Below are 23,695 nucleotides of genomic sequence, written 5' to 3'. Positions count from 1 at the left end.
TGTTGTTATTTCAGTAGGATTTCCTTTATTGTTTTGAAATTGACATTATTAAATGAAAATAATTATTTGAAAGTCACTTATTACTGCGACTTTTTTTTATGCACTATTTTGTCACGCTACTAAACATGGCCATTTCTGTTATAGACTTGATGACATTGCATTATTCAAATTGATATCCTTGGAAAACGATTCCCTATTGTTGCATACTTCTATTTTCATTGTTATCATTTCAATGTAACGCTGTGAAACTTTCAATCAAAACAAATGGTAAACAGAAGAATTCTTTTAGGGGAGAATAATTCTGTCACAGAACATGTGATGGACGATGCCACAATTTATTTACTTTTTTTTTTTGGCTAACACATTTAGCGTCTAAGAGAAAACACCCTTCAGTGTAAAAGAAAAAATTTAAATACAGTAGGTAATAATAATTCATTATATAGCGCACACAAATTCTGCATCATTGTACACTGAAAGTGGTGCTTGTCCCCATTGGGGCCGACAATCTAAATATGCACCCACCTCCCATTATTGCCAATGGTGTGCTGCTACCTTCTGCGTTTTCTATATATGTATATATATATATATATATATATATATATATATATATATATATATATATATACCTCAAGCTGTACATGTTCTTTTTCTGCATTGAGATGCTTTATTAAATATTCAGCAGACCCACCCCAAGTCCAGGTTGTTCATAAAAGGCCATGACAGCATGCTAACGCAGCTAGAGGACGACATGTACTCTTTCTCTTTAGGCGTTAGAAGCCGTAGACACCAAGTTTCACAAAATATTGACAGGGGGGGAAAATTGCAAATACAAAGAGACTTGACAGAACTGATAGCAACAAATATAACACTGATCTCCAAAGACATCTTTAAAACATTACAGTATGTCAGCTTGTCTATGACAGATATATTGCAAATAATGAAAAAAATGAGCCAACCCCTGTTGAGCCTTGTGTCAGGATTCTAGTTTGTCATGTTACTTCTATAATTTACAGTAGGGGGTAAATCATCAAATAAAACTATGTCAGCGTGTTTTCAAATTGATGCCACAATGATCTATGTAGTTATAACGAATTACCAGTGTCGACCCAGGATATGACATCTTTATTTTTCCTAACCAATGACAACTGAAAGCCATCAAAATTATGACATTTTCCCAATAAAGTCTATGAGTCTGGGTTTCTCAAACATGCCACAGAATGACAAAGGCCTAATAAAAGCTCTGATCAGACTTTAGATGAATGCACTTGACTTCTGTTCTTACATTTTGACTTACTGTGGTCCCTCAAGTTACAATATTAAATGGTTCCAGGACGGCCATTGTATGTTGAAATCATCGTATGTTGAGACCATAACTCTATGGAAACCTGGTAATTGGTTCTAAAGGCACCAAAATGTCATCCAATAATAGGAAAAAGTGAGAATTTAAGAAAAATAAGAAGATAACTAATACAGATAAAGCAAATCCTTACATATAAAGGTAAGAAAGATCTGCTGGGAGCTGTAAATCACTGTCTATGTCAGTGTTTCCCAAGCAGGGAGCCTCCAGCTGTTGCAAAACTACAACTCCCAGCATGCCCGGACAGCCTTCGGCTGTCCAGGCATGCTGGGGGTTGTAATATTGCAATAGCTGGAGGCACACTAGTTGGGAAACACTGGTCTATGTAGAGGACAGGAGCTTCTTCGGGGTCCTGTACAGAACACCCGATGTCCTAAAAAAAAAAGTAACATGGAGCCGCCCTCACCTGGTGTCCAAAGGAGCAGCTAACCCTGGCCCAAAGAGTAGTAAAGAACATGTAATACCTCCCTCTACTGTAGGGGGCGCTACCAGACACCAGTCAGTGCATACGCTTCAGTAATACAGGAGTTTTACCAGTGAATGCCCATTCTGATTGGTCAGTTCATTGACACGTTTCACAGATCTGGACTGTCCATAACATTGCATGTTGAGTCTGGTTTCAACTTACAATGGTCCAGAAAAGACCATTGTATGTTGAAACTATTGTATGTTGAGGCCATTGTAAGTTGAGGGATCACTGTATTTCAGGGTTATCATCCTTAAAATATACCATACTTGTGATCGGGGCTCCATACGTGTACTAGTGACAGGTAAGATTGCCTACATACCTATACAAGATGTTACCCTAGCATAGCGGTCTGAGTTGTGCCATAACCGTGCAATGAGGGCACGCCTATAGAGGGCATGCACTATAGTGAAGGAATAAGATAAGGGAGGGTTGGGAGGGTTCCACAAACGACACGTGCTCCGCCCCTGTAGGAGAGGGGGAAGTTATATACACACGCCCTCACCTGTTCCCAATAAGCCCCACCTGGAATTGCAGGGAGCGATAATTACTTCCGCCCCTCGCACAAATACAGCCCATCAGGCTTTATACTTGTGATTGGGGCTCCATACGTGTACTAGTGACAGGAAAGATTGCCTACATACCTATACAAGATGTTACCCTAGCATAGCGGTCTGAGTTGTGCCATAACCGCGCAATGAGGGCACGCCTATAGAGGGCAAAAAGCAACCATGCTAGGATGGATACAATTCCTGAAATAAAACATTCTACATCCAGCATCAATCTTCACATACCCGAAGTAGACTATACCTAGTGTGCTGAAAGAGTAGCCCTGACCAACTAGTGACTACTAGAGGTGGTAACCATACCTTTGAAACCGTGGTAGTAACGTCCATCTGTAAAGAATCAACCTGAGAATAGCCTTCCCTGCCAAATATACTAACTGAACTATACCCATCACCATCCCTACTTGTGACATTACTTCAAATGGACACGGAAAGGCTAACTTCATGGCAGGTCTGACAAGCACCAATCCCCTGCTATTTAAGAGGCAAAAACTAAACTGACAGGTAAATGACAAGAAATACCTATCTACCTGATAGACCGTGTGGGTCATGTCGTCTGACAAGGTTCACAAAGGCCCCTTACCTGATTGAGACTGTAACAGACATACCTAACTAGCCACTGTACTGACCCAACTGGACTTGGAAGTGATGACCCATTGCAGATGACAGCTCCCTGCGAGAGCAACGTATCTGTAGACGTGACCAGTGTTTAGGTGAACCATCATGTCTGTAGACCTGACAGATCTTTTTGACACTGTCGTGCCTGAACCAGTCACAGGTCCCCGCGGAACCTGTAGACATGACAGGTCTTTGTGAAATCATTGTACCTGTAAACGTCACAGGTCTTTGTAAACCACTTTTTTTTTTTTTTTCAAATACGTAAGTGTGAAATGCCATATTGAGATTGTATGCTATCTGAAACGTGTCAGATTACCTACATAACCATGTCAAATCAATTGCTCTGAAATGAGACAGCAGCAACCACGATTCAATCCCCGATCCCAAAGAAATGAGTCATGTAACTGTATTAAATGCACAATATATCTGCAACTAAATGCTGGCCCTCCTTAAAAGAGAACGTGCAATTATGCCGGATAGTTGAATCTGTGTACTATAACGAAATGATAACGTCATCGAGAAATACAACAGACGAGGTTGTATCTGACCTGAAAACGTGTCAGGTCATAACAAATATAACACACAACAAAATTGCTCTGAAAACGAGTCAGTAGCAACTGGCATTACCCCTTTTAACCTGAAGAGGAGTCAGGCAACAGGGTAACATCATGAGTATTCAGGAAAAGATACCTGTATGAAGCTGGCGTGTTGTTCTGAAGGCGTGTCAGTAACAACAATGACCAATTGTGTCCAATACCCTAAGCAAATGATCTACCTCCCCTGTGTGCACCGCATGAAACATGTTAACCGTATGTACGGCATAACCTGCTAACAGTATACCCAACTACAAGTCGCTACTCAATATGTTATTGCTCTGAGACATGTCTGTAACAATAACCTATGTGGTGCATCCCCCCTTGCAAACGTAGGAGGTTTAAGAATATGTGCTCGATATATCTGCAATGAATGTAAGCACAATATGAATACTGTAATAGTGTATTGTAAATATATGTACAGCCAGAGGTGCAACTGCTATTCAACACTAGGAACGCATGCACATAATAACCTACCCGCATACAACTATGGTAGTATGCAACAAATGCTGTGTACTGGTGCATGTATCATACACAAGCTGGGAGCGTAAGTACCGTGAAAACGTAAGGAACATTATGAATTTATGCTCTAATACCTCATACATGGCTAGAAAATAAAGTGTAAACATATATCTAAAAAGATAGACAACGTGCAACTATGCCGGATAGTTGAATATGTCTACTATAAGTAACTGATAACGTGGTCATGAAATACCACGGAGGAGGCTGTATCTGTCCTGAGAACGTCTCAGGTCATGACAATGAACCACAATGTAATTGCTCTGAAAATTCGTCGGTAGCAACCGACATTAACTCCTTAAGCTGAATGAGTCAGGCAAATAGGGCAACATCCTAACAAAGCTGTATAAGCTTTCCGTATAAACACTATGCATGAATATGCAGTATGAAAGCTATGAGTATGAGTACAGTAAAGCTACGGGAGCATATGTGTAGTGTAGACTAAGGATGGAAATGCAGAAAAACTATTACCCATGTGCAGTACAACAAAATAAAGCTATGAACATAACCAGACTATGAGCGTAACGTGCAACTATGCCAGATAGTTGAATCTGTGTACTATAACGAAATAACGTAATCGAGAAATACAACAGACGAGGTTGTATCTGACCTGAAAACGTGTCAGGTCATAACAAATACACCAACGACAAAATTGCTCTGAATACGAGTCAGTAGCAACTGACATTACCCCTTAACCTGAAGAAGAGTCAGGCAACAGGTTAACATTGTGAGTATTCCTGAAATTGGTTGCTCTGAATGTGAGTCAGTAACAACCGCGATTCAACCCCTGAAGGAACGAGTCAGGTGACCGGGTATTGAACAGCCGATTAGTGCCACTAAAATGATGACCACCCTTTGAACGAGTACCTGTGCCAGATAGTTGAATATGTGTACTATAACTGATAACGTAGTTGTGAAATACAACAGAGGAGGTTGTATCTGACCTGAGAACTTGTCAGGTCATGACAATAAACAACAATGCGATTGCTCTGAACGAGTCAGTAGCAACCGACATTGACCCCTTAACCTGAAGAGGAGTCAGGCAATAGGGCTACATCCTGACAAACCTGAGTGAACTTTCCGTATAAAAGACTATGCATGAAAACACAGAATGAATGCTATAAACATACGTACAGTAAAAGCTACGGGAGCATGTGTGTAGTGTATACGCTATGGATGAACATGCAGAATAAATACCATTACCCATGTGCAGTAAATGCTATGGATGTTAGTGCAGAGAACATAACAGAATGAATGCTACATGTACGCAGAATAAGTACTACCATCGTATGTACAGAATGAATGCTACGAATGTCCGTGTAGTGTATTGCTACAATTCTATGTGCAATATACATGACGTGAACATGTCTGTGGTATGAATACAACGAGCATATGTGGTATAAATGCTATGAGCGTATAGTGGTATGATACTATGAGCAGTATAATGCTATGAGTATACTTGCGGTATCAATGCTAAGAGCATATGTGCCTGATGTAGGCCATGTGTATGTGCAGTATAAATGCTACAAGTACATGTGCAGTATAAGCGTTGAGCATATGTGCTACGAATTAATATGTGGTATGACGCTATGAGGTATGAGTACTATGAGCAGTATAATGCTGTGAACATGCTATGAGCGCGTGGCCACAACTGCACGAAACAGCATGACACTATGTGTGAGAACCATATGAAACCTGCGTGTATGAATGCAGTGAACATGTGAACAACAAAACCATGACCGTGTAACCAATATAACTGCCATGAGCGTATGAACCCTGCGTGTATGAATGCGATGAACGTGTTAACAACAACACCATAACCGTGTGACCAATATAAATGCCATGAGCGTATGAACCCTGCGTGTATGAATGCAATGAACGTGTGAACAACTAAACCGTAACCGTGTGACCAATATAACTGCCATGAGCGTATGAATCCTGCGTGTATGAATGCGATGAACGTGTGAACAACAAAACCGTAACCGTGTGACCAATATAACTGCCATGAGCGTACGAAACCTGCGTGTATGAATGCGGTGAACGTGTGAACAACAAAACAATGACCCTGTAACCAATATAACTGCCATGAGCATATGAACCCTGCGTGTATGAATGCGATGAACGTGTGAACAACAAAACCATAACCGTGTGACCAATATAAATGCCATGAGCGTATGAACCCTGCGTGTATGAATGCGATGAACGTGTGAACAACAAAACCGTAACCGTGTGACCAATATAACTGCCATGAGCGTATGAAACCAGCGTGTATGAATGCAATGAACGTGTGAACAACAAAACCGTAACCGTGTGACCAATATAACTGCCATGAGCGTACGAAACCTGCGTGTATGAATGCGGTGAACGTGTGAACAACAAAACAATGACCCTGTAACCAATATAACTGCCATGAGCGTATGAACCCTGCGTGTATGAATGCGATCAACGTGTGAACAACAAAACCATAACCGTGTGATCAATGTAACTGCCATGAGCGTATGAAACCTGTGTGTATGAATGCGGTGAACGCGTGAACAAAACCATGACCGCGCAACCAATACAAACGCCATGAGCGTATGAACCGTATGAACCCTGCGTGTATGAATGCGATGAAAGCGCGAACAACAAAACCATAACCATGTGACCAATATAACTGCCATGAGCGTATGAAACCTGCGTGTATGAATGCGGTGAACATGTGAACAACTTAAGAACCGTGAGAGTGTGACCACTATAACTGCCATGAGTGTAGGAACCGTATAATTGCTATAGGCAGTATACTGCCGTAACCAGTATGAAAATACCATTAACATATGAACCGAACGATACTTTGAGCGTATGAACCAGTGATAATTATGAGGTGTTTGATTGCCATGAACGTAACATGGTAGAAAGAACATAAGACCGTGAACATGCCAAGAATATGTGAACAGCATAAATGCCAAGTTTGTGGACCGTGTAAAACACCAGCGAGTGAGAGAATAACCATGAGGTGAACAGCATAAACGAGTTTACACAATATAAATGCTGTGAATGTATCGTCAGTGAGTATATGTACCGTATATAATGATATTAGCACATGAAACTGTATACATACTATGCGCGTACGAGAAGTGTGCCATAAGCGTATGAATTAACCATGAGAGTACGGACAATAAGAAACTCATGGAGTTAACAAACCGTGAAGATGCTCTACTCGTGTGCACCTTGTACCAGTAATGAGTGTATGCCCATAATAAACCAAGCGTATGAACCGTATGGATACCATGATCGTGCAAATAACGAGCATTACACAGTGTATACTATGATTTAATTGGATGTAGCCTATGTTATATCTCTACAGAGCATTGCACCCTACTGTTTACTATATTGAAACAAGACAGTCTACAGAGCACTGCATCACCACACACAGCATATGCTACCCTGCAACGTGATCCTCTGCAGAGTATTGCACCACACCAAACAGTAAATGCCACCCTGTGTTGCAACGAGACCCTTCGCAGAGCACCACACTGGACATGCTAACTGTAACTACCCTCTGCAGAGCATTGCACTATGCCCTATATAATATGTCGTATTGAAACCATCCCATCTGCAGAGCATTGCACTAACTGTATAAAGTTTGTTTATAATGAGACCATCTGCAGAGTATAGCGCTATACTGTATATAGTATATATTATATTGTAACAAGACCATCTGCATAGCACCATAGCTGTATATCATGTATACTATATTGTAATGAGACCATCTGCAGAGCATATCACCATAGCTGTATATCATGTATACTAAATTGTAACAAGACCATCTGCAGATTATTGCACCATAACTGTATATCATGTATACTATATTGTAACGAGACCATCTGCAGAGCACTGCACTATACCGTTATACAGTACATGTTATATTGTAACGAGACCCTTTGCAGAGCATTACACTGTACCGTATACTGCAAGGGCACCGTATACCCCGCAGAGCACCGCAGCACACAGCAAAAATTATATTGAAACAACTCTTTGCAGAGCATTGCACCACACTGTATACAGCAAACGTCATATTGAAACAACCCTCTGCAGAGCATTACACTATACTTTAGATTAACGATAGCAGACAAGAGCATAGACAATTGTAGTTGTGTGGGTGGCGGGCAGTCCACATGTCGCCATGAGGCAGCTAGCGGGCTGCGCGAAATGCTGAGGCCGCACCACCCCCAGCACAGATTTAATTCACCTGCTTGCCGCTCCTGTCCCCCACTACCGCTGCGGGCAGAGCCAGCCAGAACCATACCTGCCCAATATTACCTTATAATCAGAGTGAGACACAGCATCCCCAGATAAGACAGGCAGCGGAGCTGCCCAGAATGCCGCGCCTGCACCCCCCAGACTCATGATCAGCAAGGCCTCCGCACCGTGAGAAGCATCTCTGAAGATTTTTGTGGGAGATTGAAACACCAGACTGCCACAGGAAGCAGAGATTTCCACAAACGACACGTGCTCCGCCCCTGTAGGAGAGGGGGAAGTTATATACACACGCCCTCACCTGTTCCCAATAAGCCCCACCTGGAATTGCAGGGAGTGATAATTACTTCCGCCCCTCGCACAAATACAGCCCATCAGGCTTTATACGTATCTCATCCGGTTAAAAGAAAATGTAAAATACATGAATGAAAAGTCAGGTTTAGTTTAGGGTCACACATAGCACATCTGCAGCGGGTTTGCCGCAGCTGAAATTCCGCTTGCAGATTTTCTGCTGCTACCACCCTTTGAATTCAATAGGTTTTGCTTGCAGAAATTCTGCTTGAAGAATTCCACAGAAGAAAGTCGGCAAGCGGAATTTTAACTAGCGATGTGCTACATGTGACCCTATCCTAAAAAGGGTTTCCTGAATTTTAATATTCATGGCTTACTCATAGGATAGGCCATAAATATCACATTGATGTGGCTCCAACTCCCAGCATCCCTGCATCCCTCCTTAGCTCTTTTGGGACACTATGAAGTGATGTCTCATTCCTTTTCCAGAGAATAGGGGATTAGTGTTACAAGTTGGAATACCCATAAATCCCCTTTAAATCCAGTAGACACAAAAGTAACGAATGCATTTCAAAATGAGTTTTTCTTGCAGTTGTCTCATTTGTTACAAAAAATGTTGTCCTGATGCAAAATGTTTTTCACTGTCACAAGAATTGGTGTTCTATAACATAGAATGGTATGTTGTGTATATAATAAATGGTATTCTGCATAATTTGCTTATGCTTTATGTTCATTGAACAAGAAACCAATTACAGTGATGGCAGTTTGACAAATCATATGGAATTTGCCATTCCCTTGTCTATTTGTTATGAAGAGGGAAACATAAAACATTTATATAGTAGCTTGTGAGCCTGACCAATTGTCACGATGCCGGCTGGCAGGTAGTGGACCCTCTGTGCCAGAGAGGGATTGGCGTGGACCGTGCTAGTGGACCGGTTCTAAGCCACTACTGGTTTTCACCAGAGCCCGCCGCAAAGCGGGATGGTCTTGCTGCGGCGGTAGTGACCAGGTCGTATCCACTAGCAACGGCTCACCTCTCTGGCTGCTGAAGATAGGCGCGGTACAAGGGAGTAGGCAGAAGCAAGGTCGGACGTAGCAGAAGGTCGGGGCAGGCAGCAAGGATCGTAGTCAGGGGCAACGGCAGAAGGTCTGGAAACACAGGCAAGGAACACACAAGGAACGCTTTCACTGGCACTAAGGCAACAAGATCCGGCAAGGGAGTGCAAGGGAAGTGAGGTAATATAGGGAAGTGCACAGGTGAAAACCCTAATTGGAACCACTGCGCCAATCAGCGGCGCAGTGGCCCTTTAAATCGCAGAGACCCGGCGCGCGCGCGCCCTAGGGAGCGGGGCCGCGCGCGCCGGGACAGAACAGACGGGGAGCGAGTCAGGTAGGGAAGCCGGGGTGCGCATCGCGAGCGGGCGCTACCCGCATCGCGAATCGCATCCCGGCTGGCAGCAGGATCGCAGCGCCCCGGGTCAGAGGACGTGACCGGAGCGCTGCAGCGGAGGGAGTGAAGCGAGCGCTCCGGGGAGGAGCGGGGACCCGGAGCGCTCGGCGTAACAGTACCCCCCCCCTTGGGTCTCCCCCTCTTCTTGGAGCCTGAGAACCTGAGGAGCAGACTTTTGTCAAGGATGTTGTCCTCAGGTTCCCAGGATCTCTCTTCAGGACCACAACCCTCCCAGTCAACTAAAAAAAAATTTTTCCCTCTGACCTTTTTGGCAGCCAAAATTTCCTTGACCGAGAAGACGTCCGAGGAGCCGGAAACAGGAGTGGGAGGAACAGATTTGGGAGAAAAACGGTTGAGGATGAGTGGTTTGAGAAGAGAGACGTGAAAGGCATTAGGGATACGAAGAGAAGGAGGAAGAAGAAGTTTATAAGAGACAGGATTAATTTGACACAAAATTTTGAAAGGACCAAGATAGCGTGGTCCCAACTTGTAGCTAGGGACACGGAAGCGGACATATTTAGCGGAGAGCCATACCTTGTCTCCAGGGGAAAAAACGGGGGGAGCTCTTCTCCTCTTATCCGCGAACCTCTTCATGCGTGAAGAAGCCTGTAAAAGAGAATTTTGGGTCTCTCTCCATATAATGGAAAGGTCACGAGAAATTTCATCCACAGCGGGCAGACCAGAGGGCAAGGGGGTAGGGAGGGGGGGAAGAGGGTGACGGCCGTACACCACGAAAAATGGGGATTTGGAGGAAGATTCAGAGACCCTGAAGTTATACGAAAATTCGGCCCATGGAAGGAGATCTGCCCAGTCATCCTGGCGGGAGGAAACAAAATGTCGCAAATAATCACCCAGGATCTGGTTAATTCTTTCTACTTGTCCATTGGACTGGGGATGATATGCAGAGGAAAAATTTAATTTAATCTTGAGTTGTTTACAGAGAGCCCTCCAGAATTTAGACACGAATTGGACCCCTCTATCCGAGACAATCTGCGTAGGCAACCCGTGAAGACGAAAAATGTGTACAAAAAATTGTTTAGCCAACTGAGGCGCAGAAGGAAGACCAGGAAGAGGGATGAAATGTGCCATTTTGGAGAATCGATCAACGACCACCCAAATAACGGTGTTGCCATGGGAAGGGGGTAAATCAGTAATAAAATCCATACCAATCAGAGACCAAGGCTGTTCGGGGACAGGCAGAGGATGAAGAAAACCAGCGGGCTTCTGGCGAGGAGTCTTATCCCGGGCACAGATAGTGCAGGCTCGCACAAAGTCCCCAACATCCGTCTCCAGAGTCGGCCACCAATAGAAGCGGGAGATGAGTTGCACAGATTTCTTGATGCCCGCATGACCTGCGAGATGGGAGGAGTGACCCCATTTGAGGATTCCGAGGCGTTGGCGTGGAGAAACAAAGGTCTTTCCTGGAGGAGTCTGCCTGATGGAGGCAGGAGAAGTGGAGATCAGGCAGTCAGGTGGAATGATGTGTTGCGGAGGGAGATCAACTTCTGAGGCATCCGAGGAACGAGAGAGAGCATCGGCCCTAATGTTCTTATCGGCAGGACGAAAGTGAATCTCAAAATTAAATCGGGCAAAGAACAGAGACCACCGGGCCTGGCGAGGATTCAGCCGTTGGGCCGACTGGAGGTAGGAGAGGTTCTTGTGGTCGGTGTAGATAATAACAGGAAATCTTGATCCCTCCAGCAGATGCCTCCATTCCTCAAGTGCTAATTTAATGGCTAGAAGCTCTCGATCCCCGATGGAGTAGTTCCTCTCCGCTGGAGAGAAGGTCCTAGAGAAAAAACCACAAGTGACAGCATGCCCGGAAGGATTTTTTTGAAGAAGAACAGCTCCAGCTCCTACTGAGGAGGCATCAACCTCCAATAGGAAGGGTTTGGAAGGGTCAGGTCTGGAGAGCACGGGAGCCGAAGAAAAGGCAGACTTGAGTCGTTTAAAGGAGTCTTCTGCTTGAGGAGGCCAGGACTTGGGATCAGCATTTTTCTTGGTTAAAGCCACAATAGGAGCCACAATGGTAGAAAAATGTGGAATAAATTGCCTGTAATAATTGGCGAACCCCAAAAAGCGTTGGATAGCACGGAGTCCGGAGGGGCGTGGCCAATTTAAGACGGCAGAGAGTTTGTCTGGATCCATCTGTAGTCCCTGGCCAGAGACCAAATATCCTAGAAAAGGAAGAGATTGGCATTCAAACAGACATTTCTCAATTTTGGCATAGAGTTGGTTGTCACGAAGTCTCTGAAGAACCATACGGACATGCTGGCGGTGTTCTTCTAGATTGGCAGAAAAAATTAGGATATCGTCCAGATATACCACAACACAGGAGTATAATAGATCACGAAAAATTTCATTGACAAAGTCTTGGAAGACGGCAGGAGCATTACACAGTCCAAAGGGCATGACCAGATACTCAAAGTGTCCATCTCTGGTGTTAAATGCCGTTTTCCACTCGTCCCCCTCTCTGATGCGGATGAGGTTATAGGCGCCTCTTAAGTCCAATTTAGTGAAGATGTGGGCACCTTGGAGGCGATCAAAGAGTTCAGAGATGAGGGGTAAGGGGTAGCGGTTCTTAACCGTGATTTTATTAAGACCGCGGTAGTCAATGCAAGGACGTAGGGAGCCATCTTTTTTGGACACAAAGAAAAATCCGGCTCCGGCAGGAGAGGAGGATTTACGGATAAAGCCCTTTTTTAGATTCTCCTGGACGTATTCGGACATGGCAAGAGTCTCTGGGGCAGAGAGAGGATAAATTCTGCCCCGGGGTGGAGTAGTACCCGGGAGGAGGTCGATAGGGCAATCATAAGGCCTGTGAGGAGGTAGAGTCTCAGCTTGTTTTTTGCAGAAAACATCCGCGAAGTCCATATAGGCCTTAGGGAGACCGGTTACTGGAGGAACCACAGAGTTACGGCAAGGGTTACTGGGAACCGGCTTTAGACAGTTCTTGGAACAAGAGGACCCCCAACTCTTGATCTCCCCAGTGGACCAATCCAGGGTTGGGGAATGAAGTTGAAGCCAGGGAAGTCCAAGGAGAATCTCCGAGGTGCAATTGGGGAGGACCAAAAGTTCAATCCTCTCATGATGAGATCCGATACTCATAAGAAGGGGCTCCGTGCGGAAACGTATGGTACAGTCCAATCTTTCATTATTTACACAATTGATGTAGAGGGGTCTGGCGAGACCAGTCACTGGGATGTTGAACCTGTTGACGAGAGAGGCCAAAATAAAATTTCCTGCAGATCCAGAGTCCAAGAAAGCCACTGTAGAGAAGGAGAAGGCAGAGGCAGACATCCGCACAGGCACAGTAAGACGTGGAGAAGCAGAGTAGACATCAAGGACTGTCTCACCTTTGTGCGGAGTCAGCGTACGTCTTTCCAGGCGGGGAGGACGGATAGGACAATCCCTCAGGAAGTGTTCGGTACTAGCACAGTACAGGCAGAGGTTCTCCATACGGCGTCGTGTCCTCTCTTGGGGTGTCAGGCGAGACCGGTCGACCTGCATAGCCTCCACGGCGGGGGGCACAGGAACAGATTGCAGGGGACCAGAGGAGAGAGGAGCCGAGGAGACGAAACGCCTTGTGCGAACAGAGTCCATATCTTGGCGGAGTTCCTGACGCCTTTCAGAAAAACGCATGTCAATGCGAGTGGCTAGGTGAATAAGTTCATGTAGATTAGCAGGAATTTCTCGTGCGGCCAGAACATCTTTAATGTTGCTGGATAGGCCTTTTTTGAAGGTCGCGCAGAGGGCCTCATTATTCCAGGACAATTCTGAAGCAAGTGTACGGAATTGTACGGCGTACTCGCCAACGGAAGAATTACCCTGGACCAGGTTCAACAGGGCAGTCTCAGCAGAAGAGGCTCGGGCAGGTTCCTCAAAGACACTTCGGATTTCCGAGAAGAAGGAGTGTACTGAGGCAGTGACGGGGTCATTGCGGTCCCAGAGCGGTGTGGCCCATGACAGGGCTTTTCCGGACAGAAGACTGACTACGAAAGCCACCTTAGACCTTTCAGTGGGAAACAGGTCCGACATCATCTCCAGATGCAGGGAACATTGGGAGAGAAAGCCACGGCAAAACTTAGAGTCCCCATCAAATTTATCTGGCAAGGATAAGCGTATCCCAGGAGCGGCCACTCGCTGCGGAGGAGGTGCAGGAGCTGGCGGAGGAGATGACTGCTGAAGCTGTGGTAGCAACTGTTGTAGCATCACGGTCAGTTGAGACAGCTGTTGGCCTTGTTGCGCTATCTGTTGTGACTGCTGGGCGACCACCGTGGTGAGGTCAGCGACAACTGGCAGAGGAACTTCAGCGGGATCCATGGCCGGATCTACTGTCACGATGCCGGCTGGCAGGTAGTGGACCCTCTGTGCCAGAGAGGGATTGGCGTGGACCGTGCTAGTGGACCGGTTCTAAGCCACTACTGGTTTTCACCAGAGCCCGCCGCAAAGCGGGATGGTCTTGCTGCGGCGGTAGTGACCAGGTCGTATCCACTAGCAACGGCTCACCTCTCTGGCTGCTGAAGATAGGCGCGGTACAAGGGAGTAGGCAGAAGCAAGGTCGGACGTAGCAGAAGGTCGGGGCAGGCAGCAAGGATCGTAGTCAGGGGCAACGGCAGAAGGTCTGGAAACACAGGCAAGGAACACACAAGGAACGCTTTCACTGGCACTAAGGCAACAAGATCCGGCAAGGGAGTGCAAGGGAAGTGAGGTAATATAGGGAAGTGCACAGGTGAAAACCCTAATTGGAACCACTGCGCCAATCAGCGGCGCAGTGGCCCTTTAAATCGCAGAGACCCGGCGCGCGCGCGCCCTAGGGAGCGGGGCCGCGCGCGCCGGGACAGAACAGACGGGGAGCGAGTCAGGTAGGGAAGCCGGGGTGCGCATCGCGAGCGGGCGCTACCCGCATCGCGAATCGCATCCCGGCTGGCAGCAGGATCGCAGCGCCCCGGGTCAGAGGACGTGACCGGAGCGCTGCAGCGGAGGGAGTGAAGCGAGCGCTCCGGGGAGGAGCGGGGACCCGGAGCGCTCGGCGTAACACCAATCATATTCCTGCTTACTTATAGTGATCAAAACTCCTAAAATAAAATTATGATTTATTGAGACACTGCAATGTTCCCAAACATAAAAACACAAATGCAGTCAAGAAAGTGTTACTGCTCCCCAAACCCCAAAGCTTGACCCATAGGTCTCTTCCTATTTGTGTACAGGGAGACTCTGCTACCCATACCGGGAAGGTGAGAGCAGATATCACTGAGCTCTATCACTTGCTGCCTTTAGCCTAGTGTTATGCAGTGTTATGAGAGCCAACCAGAGGCACAATGTGGGCTACACATGAGACTTCTTTAAGTGAAGTGATCAAAGGGGAAAGAAAGACCGACAATGGCATTTGACACATCAACTAAAAGAAGATTTAGTAAAACCACTGAGAAAAAAGTTCTACACCAATAAACAGTGCACTCCCAATTATACACAATATCACAGCAAATGGTAATACTCTATGTATAAATCATAAACATAGTACATATCACACGAAGATTCCCCGTAATAAAGAGAGCAACCTTAATCATCAACCCCTTAGGTGCAATACAAGTAAAAGGAGGACCAGATACATTTTTACAAAATGCCAGGAGGGACAGCCATCCCACCAGACCCCACATCTTCCGTCACCCTGCCAGTGACTTCCTCAGGGGAGTTGTGGAGACAGAATGAATATCCGAGTCTTATACGTACACCAGCTCTGCTCTCCTTATGAACCCCTGAGGATGTTCCCATGCCATAATTATACAGGCAGTGGGTACAGAAACACGTCGGGTTGGGGGAAGAGTGTTGAATGTATACTGTTAGATTGCTGTGCATCTTTTGTGCAATACCAAAGTTGGTTTCCATATTGTAATCTATAATGTAGATGATTATTGCCTTTCCTTAATATTCAAACAACCAAGTCTGGTTAGTGCTAGTAATTTGTGGCCCTTATTGCAGGGCTGTACCGATTGGGTCCATTCTTTATGGTGTTGGTTTCACTCCACTCTTTTATATTTGTGGTGGATTTTAGAATATCATTAAAAGTTATATTTTACAGCACCTCTATTTATTATTTTTTGTGATTATGATCTGTGAGGTTTTGTGTCATCAAGCCATAGGTGTGGCCTAATACAAGTATACGTAATGTTATCACATAATATACACTACTTTACAATATATACGTGAGCATAATACATAAATATATAAATCACCTTAAAGCAATGCTTCTCATAAACCATTGCGTCATAACATACGTGCATACATTTTTTTTACTCATTTGTATATCCATAAAATTACCAATATCACACATTCCCATCACCCTAACAGTATTAATCACAATAACCATAATTGCCATAATTGCCTCGCAAATTATATATAGTGCTATATTGAGATCTCCACATATTCAATTGTATAAGAAAATAATCTGATACCTAGATAATTAATAATCATCTTATTATTAGTGAAACCACATAACTAAGTTTAACCCTTCACATCCAATAAATCATATACCGGTGTGTGTGTGTGTGTGTGTGTGTGTATATATATATATATATATATATATATATATATATATATATACACACACATATATATATATATATATATATATATATATATATATATATATATATATATATAAAAAAAGATATATAAAAAATATCCTCTGTAGTATTCAGCAGCTAATAAGTACTGGAAGGATTAAGATTTTTTTATAGAAGTAATTTACAAATCTGTTTAACTTTCTGGCACCAGATGATTTAAAAAAAAAAAGTTTTTAACCAGAGTACCCCTTTGAGTCTTATGTATATTTTATGTATGTTTTGAAATAAAGATTTGTACATTTTTACATAATTGGGTGTGTGCTGTCTATTGGTGTAGAACTTTTTTCTCAGTGGTTTTACTGTATGTATACTACACTTCAGTAGCACCCGTGTTGGACTATAAGCTAGAGCCTGCTTTTTTGCTTCTAAAAAGGTATACACATAGCATGTAATCCTCTACATTATCAATTAATAGTAGTCTGTGCAGCACTATGCAGACAAGAAAATAATTGGAGTTCTACTTTAAATAAGTCATCAGGGGCTTTAGAGGGAACCAATCATCAGATTTTACCCTATATAACGCTTGGCAAAGCTTTATATAGGGTAAAATGTTTATCCTCACCATCCTAGGGGAACGCCCCTGCCTGCAGGGATGGTGAGGATATGAACTTATAAGATGCTCCCCGCCAACCCATACGTAGTCCCCTGGGCAGGGAGTTCCTCTCACCTAGTCCCGTGTCTTCGGCCGGCAGCAACGTCCCCTCCACTTGATTGATGGGCCGCGTCATCGCTCTGCTCACTTAACAGATGGAGCAAATCGATGACTCGGCCTGTCAATCAAGCGGATGGGGCGTCACTGCTGGCCAAAGACACAGGACTAGGTGAGAGGAACTCCCTGCCCAGGGGACTACTTACAGGGCTGGCGGGGAGCATCTTATAAGTTCATATCCTCACCATCCCTGGGGCAGGAGCATCCCCTGGTGATGGTGAGGATAAAGATTTTACCCTATATAACGCTTTGCCAAGTGTTATATAGGGTATAATCTGAAGATTGGTTTCCTTTAAAAAAAAGTTCTGAAAGTCTGGAAATGGGGGGGACGGGGACTTTCCTGATCAATAAGCACCAGAATGGAAGGGAAGTGGTGGGGATTCAAGGAGATGATGTATTTTTGCAATGTTCCCAGCATTAATGATAGTAATATTAATGCACATGACAGCTTCTTACAGGCAGCAAGACAGACTAAATATGGGCAGTGTTGACATGCAGCATTGTGCTATTGCACATGATGGACTTTTCACATCATGCCCCCTCCCATAGGCTTGCATTGAGGGGGCGGAGTGTGACATCACACGGGGGAGGGGCCATGACATCACAATGCGGGCGGGACCCCCATGATCAGGCATCTTATCCCCTATCCTTTGGATAGGGGATAAGATGTCTTAGTGCCGGAGTACCCCTTTAACCCCTTCCCGCAAACGGATGTATATATGTCCATTTTGCCTGTGACTTAATGCAAACGGACGTATATATACACATCCATTCACGATCTCGGCGCCGCGGGGGGCGATGATCGCAAATCGCCAGGCATCTGCCGCAACTGTAAGGAGCGGAGCTGTACTCCGATCCTTACAGTTAACCCCCTTCAGTGCTGCGATCAATGTGACCGTGGCACCGATCGCCGGTGACAGAGGGAACACCAATGAGACCCTACCATGCAATCGCGGGGTCTCATGTGTAGCCATTGCAACTAGGGACCTCTGAACGGCCCCTGGTTTCCTGGCTACAGAAGCCGATTGTTACGCCGAGCGCTCCGGGTCCCTGCTCCTCCCCGGAGCGCTCACGGCGTCTCTCTCCCTGCAGCGCCCCGGTCGGTCCCGCTGACCGGGAGCGCTGCACTGACATGGCCGTCGGGGATGCGATTCGCACAGCGGGACGCACCCGCTCGCGAATCGCATCCCAAGTCACTTACCCGTCCCGGTCCCCTGCTGTCATGTGCTGGCGCGCGCGGCTCCGCTCTCCAGGGCGCGCGCGCGCGCCGGCTCTCTGAGACTTAAAGGGCCAGTGCACCAATGATTGGTGCCTGGCCCAATTAGCTTAATTGGCTTCCACCTGCTCCCTGGCTATATCACATCACTTCCCCTGCACTCCCTTGCCGGATCTTGTTGCCTTGTGCCAGTGAAAGCGTTTAGTGTTGTCCAAAGCCTGTGTTACCTGAACTCCTGCTATCCATCTTGACTACGAACCTTGCCACCTGCCCCGACCTTCTGCTACGTCTGACCTTGCCTCTGCCTAGTCCTTCTGTCCCACGCCTTCTCAGCAGTCAGCGAGGTTGAGCCGTTGCTAGTGGATACGACCTGGTTGCTACTGCCGCAGCAAGACCATCCCGCTTTGCGGCGGGCTCTAGTGAACACCAGTAGCCTCTTAGAACCGGTCCACCAGCACGGTCCACGCCAATCCCTCGCTGACACAGAGGATCCACTACCTGTAAGCCGAATCGTGACAGTAGATCCGGCCATGGATCCCGCTGAGGTGCCACTGCCAAGTCTCGCTGACCTTACCACGGTGGTCGCTCAGCAATCGCAGCAGATTGCCCAACAAGGACAGCAGCTGTCGCAGTTGACCGCCACGTTACAGCAACTTCTGCCTCTGCTACAGCAGCAACCATCTCCTCCGCCAGCTCCTGCACCTCCTCCGCAGCGAGTGGCCGCTCCTAGCCTCCGCTTGTCCCTGCCGGACAAATTTGATGGGGACTCTAGACTCTGCCGTGGATTTCTGTCTCAATGTTCCCTGCATATGGAGATGTTGTCGGACTTGTTTCCTACAGAACGGTCTAAGGTGGCGTTCGTAGTGAGCCTTCTTTCAGGAAAGGCCTTGTCTTGGGCCACACCGCTCTGGGACCGCAATGATCCTGCCACAGCCACAGTCCAGTCCTTCTTCGCTGAAGTCCGTAGTGTCTTCGAGGAACCAGCCCGAGCTTCTTCTGCCGAGACTGCCCTGCTGAACCTGGTCCAGGGTAATTCTTCAGTGGGCGAGTACGCCATCCAATTTCGTACTCTTGCTTCCGAATTATCATGGAATAACGAGGCTCTCTGCGCGACCTTTAAAAAAGGCCTATCCAGTAGCATCAAGGATGTGCTGGCCGCACGAGAGATTCCTGCCAACCTGCAAAAACTTATCCATTTGGCCACCCGCATTGACATGCGTTTTTCTGAGAGACATCAGGAGCTCCGCCAGGAAAAAGACTTAGATCTCTGGGCACCTCTCCCACAGCATCCTTTGCAGTCTACGCCTGGGCCTCCCGCCGAGGAGGCCATGCAAGTGGATCGGTCTCGCCTGACCCAGGAAGAGAGGAATCGCCGTAGGGAAGAAAATCTTTGTCTGTACTGTGCCAGTACCGAGCATTTCTTGGTGGATTGCCCTATTCGTCCTCCACGTCTGGGAAACGCACGCACGCACCCAGCTCACGTGGGTGTGGCGTCTCTTGGTTCAAAGTCTGCTTCTCCACGTCTCACGGTGCCCGTGCGGATTTCTCCTTCAGCCAACTCCTCCCTCTCAGCCGTGGCCTGCTTGGACTCTGGTGCCTCTGGGAATTTCATTTTGGAGTCTTTGGTGAATAAATTCTGCATCCCGGTGACCCGTCTCGTCAAGCCGCTCTACATTTCCGTGGTCAACGGAGTCAGATTGGATTGCACCGTGCGTTACCGCACAGAACCCCTCTTGATGTGTATTGAACCCCATCACGAAGTGATTGAGTTCTTCGTCCTTCCCAACTGTACCTCTGAGGTCCTCCTCGGTCTGCCATGGCTCCGGCTTCATTCTCCCACCCTTGACTGGACTACCGGGGAGATCAAGAACTGGGACTCTGCTTGCCATAGGAAGTGCCTCTCCCCCCCTCCCAGTCCCGTCAGGCAAGCCTCTGTGCCTCCTCATGGCCCCCGTCCTGGTGACACACTGCCCCGTGCCAGGCTTCGCCCTCTGCCCTCCCTCCCCATTCCCACTCCTGCTGTACTGCCTGCCTTTGAGGAAACCCTCCATTCACTCCTGGTGTCCTCGTCCCAGGTAAAGCAGTTGTCGGACAAAAAAAGGGGGAGACCTAAGGGGGGGGGTACTGTTACGCCGAGCGCTCCGGGTCCCTGCTCCTCCCCGGAGCAGGGACCCGGCGTCTCTCTCCCTGCAGCGCCCCGGTCGGTCCCGCTGACTGGGAGCGCTGCACTGACATGGCCGTCGGGGATGCGATTCGCACAGCGGGACGCACCCGCTCGCGAATCGCATCCCAAGTCACTTACCTGTCCCGGTCCCCTGCTGTCATGTGCTGGCGCGCGCGGCTCCGCTCTCTAGGGCGCGCGCGCGCCGGCTCTCTGAGACTTAAAGGGCCAGTGCACCAATGATTGGTGCCTGGCCCAATTAGCTTAATTGGCTTCCACCTGCTCTTTGGCTATATCACATCACTTCCCCTGCACTCCCTTGCCGGATCTTGTTGCCTTGTGCCAGTGAAAGCGTTTAGTGTTGTCCAAAGCCTGTGTTACCTGAACTCCTGCTATCCATCTTTACTACGAACCTTGCCGCCTGCCCCGACCTTCTGCTACGTCTGACCTTGCCTCTGCCTAGTCCTTCTGTCCCACGCCTTCTCGGCAGTCAGCGAGGTTGAGCCGTTGCTAGTGGATACGACCTGGTTGCTACTGCCGCAGCAAGACCATCCCGCTTTGCGGCGGGCTCTGGTGAACACCAGTAGCCTCTTAGAACCGGTCCACCAGCGGGGTCCACGCCAATCCCTCGCTGACACAGAGGATCCACTACCTGTAAGCCGAATCGTGACACCGATCAGGCTCTGCATGAGGCAGAGTCTGATCTGCTCTGCATATCAGTGAAACAATGACAGCTGTCAGTGTTACACTGATAGGGATAATGCATTGCAGTACAGATCAGTGAATATCATCACCAAAAAAAATAAAAGACTGCCAGTGGACATGAGGAGGGGCAGACTGACAACACTCAGGGCCCCTGGACCAAAAAGAGGCAATGGTCCCCTGCGAGCTTCTGCTGCTGGTCACACTTCTGCCATGCCCCTATTAAACCAAAATTCCACACACAAAATAAACTAAAATTTATATATGTAAGAAGCACTTTAATGTTGGTAAAATAGGTCAAATAATTTCCATGATCAAAAATACCAGTATACAAGGAGAAAATATATACCACCACACAATAACTTGATAAACCGCCATACTGTACTGAATAAAACCGCTATACACAAACCAGTATACTATACAGGATCTGTATACTATATAAGTGATTATAAACAGTGACCATATAGCGGTAGATACTGTAGCTGTCCAGAGATCTGTATACAATATAAGTCATTATATACAGGATCATATGTCAGTAGCTGTACATAGGATCTGTATATGATATAAGTGCTTAAAGTTACATCTAGGGACTCACAATTACATGTTTTCTGATCAGCAGCATCCTCTTTCCTTTTCTTCTCCATCCGGATCAATCTGCCATGTGAATTTATTAATATCTGCGAGACAAACATGTCAGACTCTGCATTTTTCCAGTGCCCTCCCCTCCTCTACATAATCTTTCCATCTATAGGCCCACAAACTGTAATAATGCCCTCCTTGGTGTCCTGCAAAATAAAAGGGCAAGTAGGTAGGTAGCCATGTTGGTGGGTAACTTGGTAGGTAGATCAGGTAGCCAGATATTTAGGTAGGTAGCCAGGAATGTAGGTAGGTGGCTAACTAGGTAGTTTGGCAGCCGTGTATGAAGGCCAGCTATGTACATATTTAGTTAGGCAGCCAGGTATGTAGGTAGTAAGCCAGGTATGTAGGTAAGTAGTTAGGCATCTAGGTATAAAATTAGGTAGCCAGGTAGTTAGTAAAGTAGGTAGCCAGCACCCCCCTCAACCCAGTGGAGGATCCAGAGTCTAGTCTCGGGAGGAGCACTATCAGAGTTTTTTATGTTAGTGGACAGAAAATAAGGTGTTGTTTACAGAAGTTACAGGTAGGTAATGCTCCAAGGTAGTGTTCCCAGGAGGCAATGGCCCCTAGTAGATCATACCCCCAGGTAGTTAATGTCCCCCAGGAAGGTAGTCATGCGCCCTGTAGGTAAATTCCCCAGATAGCTGCCCCTTGTATGAAACCCCCTATGTAGGTAGCCCCCTAGTAGTTTGGTAGTTTTCCCCATATTAGCTAGGCAGGAACATAGTAGATAGTCCTTCACATTCGGTAGGCAGCAGCTCCCCACATTAGGTATGGGTGGCAGCAGAGTTCCCCCACATTTGGTATAGGCAGCAGCAGAGTTCCCCCACAGTGCGTATAGGTGGTAGCAGAGTACACTCACCGTAGGTATAAGTGGAAGCAGAGGTAACCCACAGGAGGTACAGACAGCAGAGTTCTCCCACAGTAGGTACAGGCAGCAAAGTTCCCCCACAGTAGGTACAGGCAGCAGTAGAGTTCCCCTACAGTAGGTAGACAGCAGCAGAAAATGGGGGACACTAGGTTCAAGCAGCAGCAGAGTTCCCCCACAATAGGTACAGGAAGCAGCAGAGTTCCCTCACAGTAGGTACAGGCAGCAGCAGAGTTTCCCCACAGTAAGTATAGGCAGCAACAGAGTTCCCCCACAGTAGATACAGGCAGCAGAGTCCCCAGAAATTCAGTGAAGTGTGAACTGGCCTTAAACATACATCTATTATACATGCATGCAAACATCATACATACATACAGCTATCTTACATGCACACAACATACAAGCACACACACACATCTATTGTACATACACACTGCCGAACATCCCTCCTCTGGCATTTCACTCACCCTCATGACCAGAAGATCAGCATCTGTCATCAGGAGCAGGAGATGTAGTTTCAGTCGCAGGTGGCTTTGCTGGCCTTCACGCCTTCTCTTCTGTGCTGAGAGCACGCTGGGCTATGAGAAGACGTGCATAACTGTGCACAGCACGTCTGCTCCCAGCAGGCATTGCACCTATTATGCAGTTTCCCTGCATAGTCTGGCGGCGTCTGATGCACGA

General features: G+C 46.8%; 1 long non-coding RNA gene across 1 annotated transcript in view; it reads right to left on the bottom strand.

Annotated features, from left to right (window-relative positions):
• Positions 1-23,107, bottom strand: part of LOC130282113 (uncharacterized) — a 34,918-nt gene extending 11,811 nt beyond the window's left edge. The window contains exons 1-2 of the long non-coding RNA XR_008846248.1: positions 23,009-23,107; positions 22,106-22,187 (exon numbers count right to left, since the gene is read on the bottom strand). This is a non-coding gene — a long non-coding RNA (uncharacterized LOC130282113). The remainder of the gene's footprint in view (positions 1-22,105; positions 22,188-23,008) is intronic.
• Positions 23,108-23,695: the final 588 nt, after the last annotated feature.

This window comes from Hyla sarda, chromosome 7 (genome assembly GCF_029499605.1).
Source record: "Hyla sarda isolate aHylSar1 chromosome 7, aHylSar1.hap1, whole genome shotgun sequence".
NCBI classification, from domain to species: domain Eukaryota; kingdom Metazoa; phylum Chordata; class Amphibia; order Anura; family Hylidae; genus Hyla; species Hyla sarda.
Note: the sequence above shows the minus strand (reverse complement) of the source record. Positions and strands in the feature narration are given on the sequence as shown.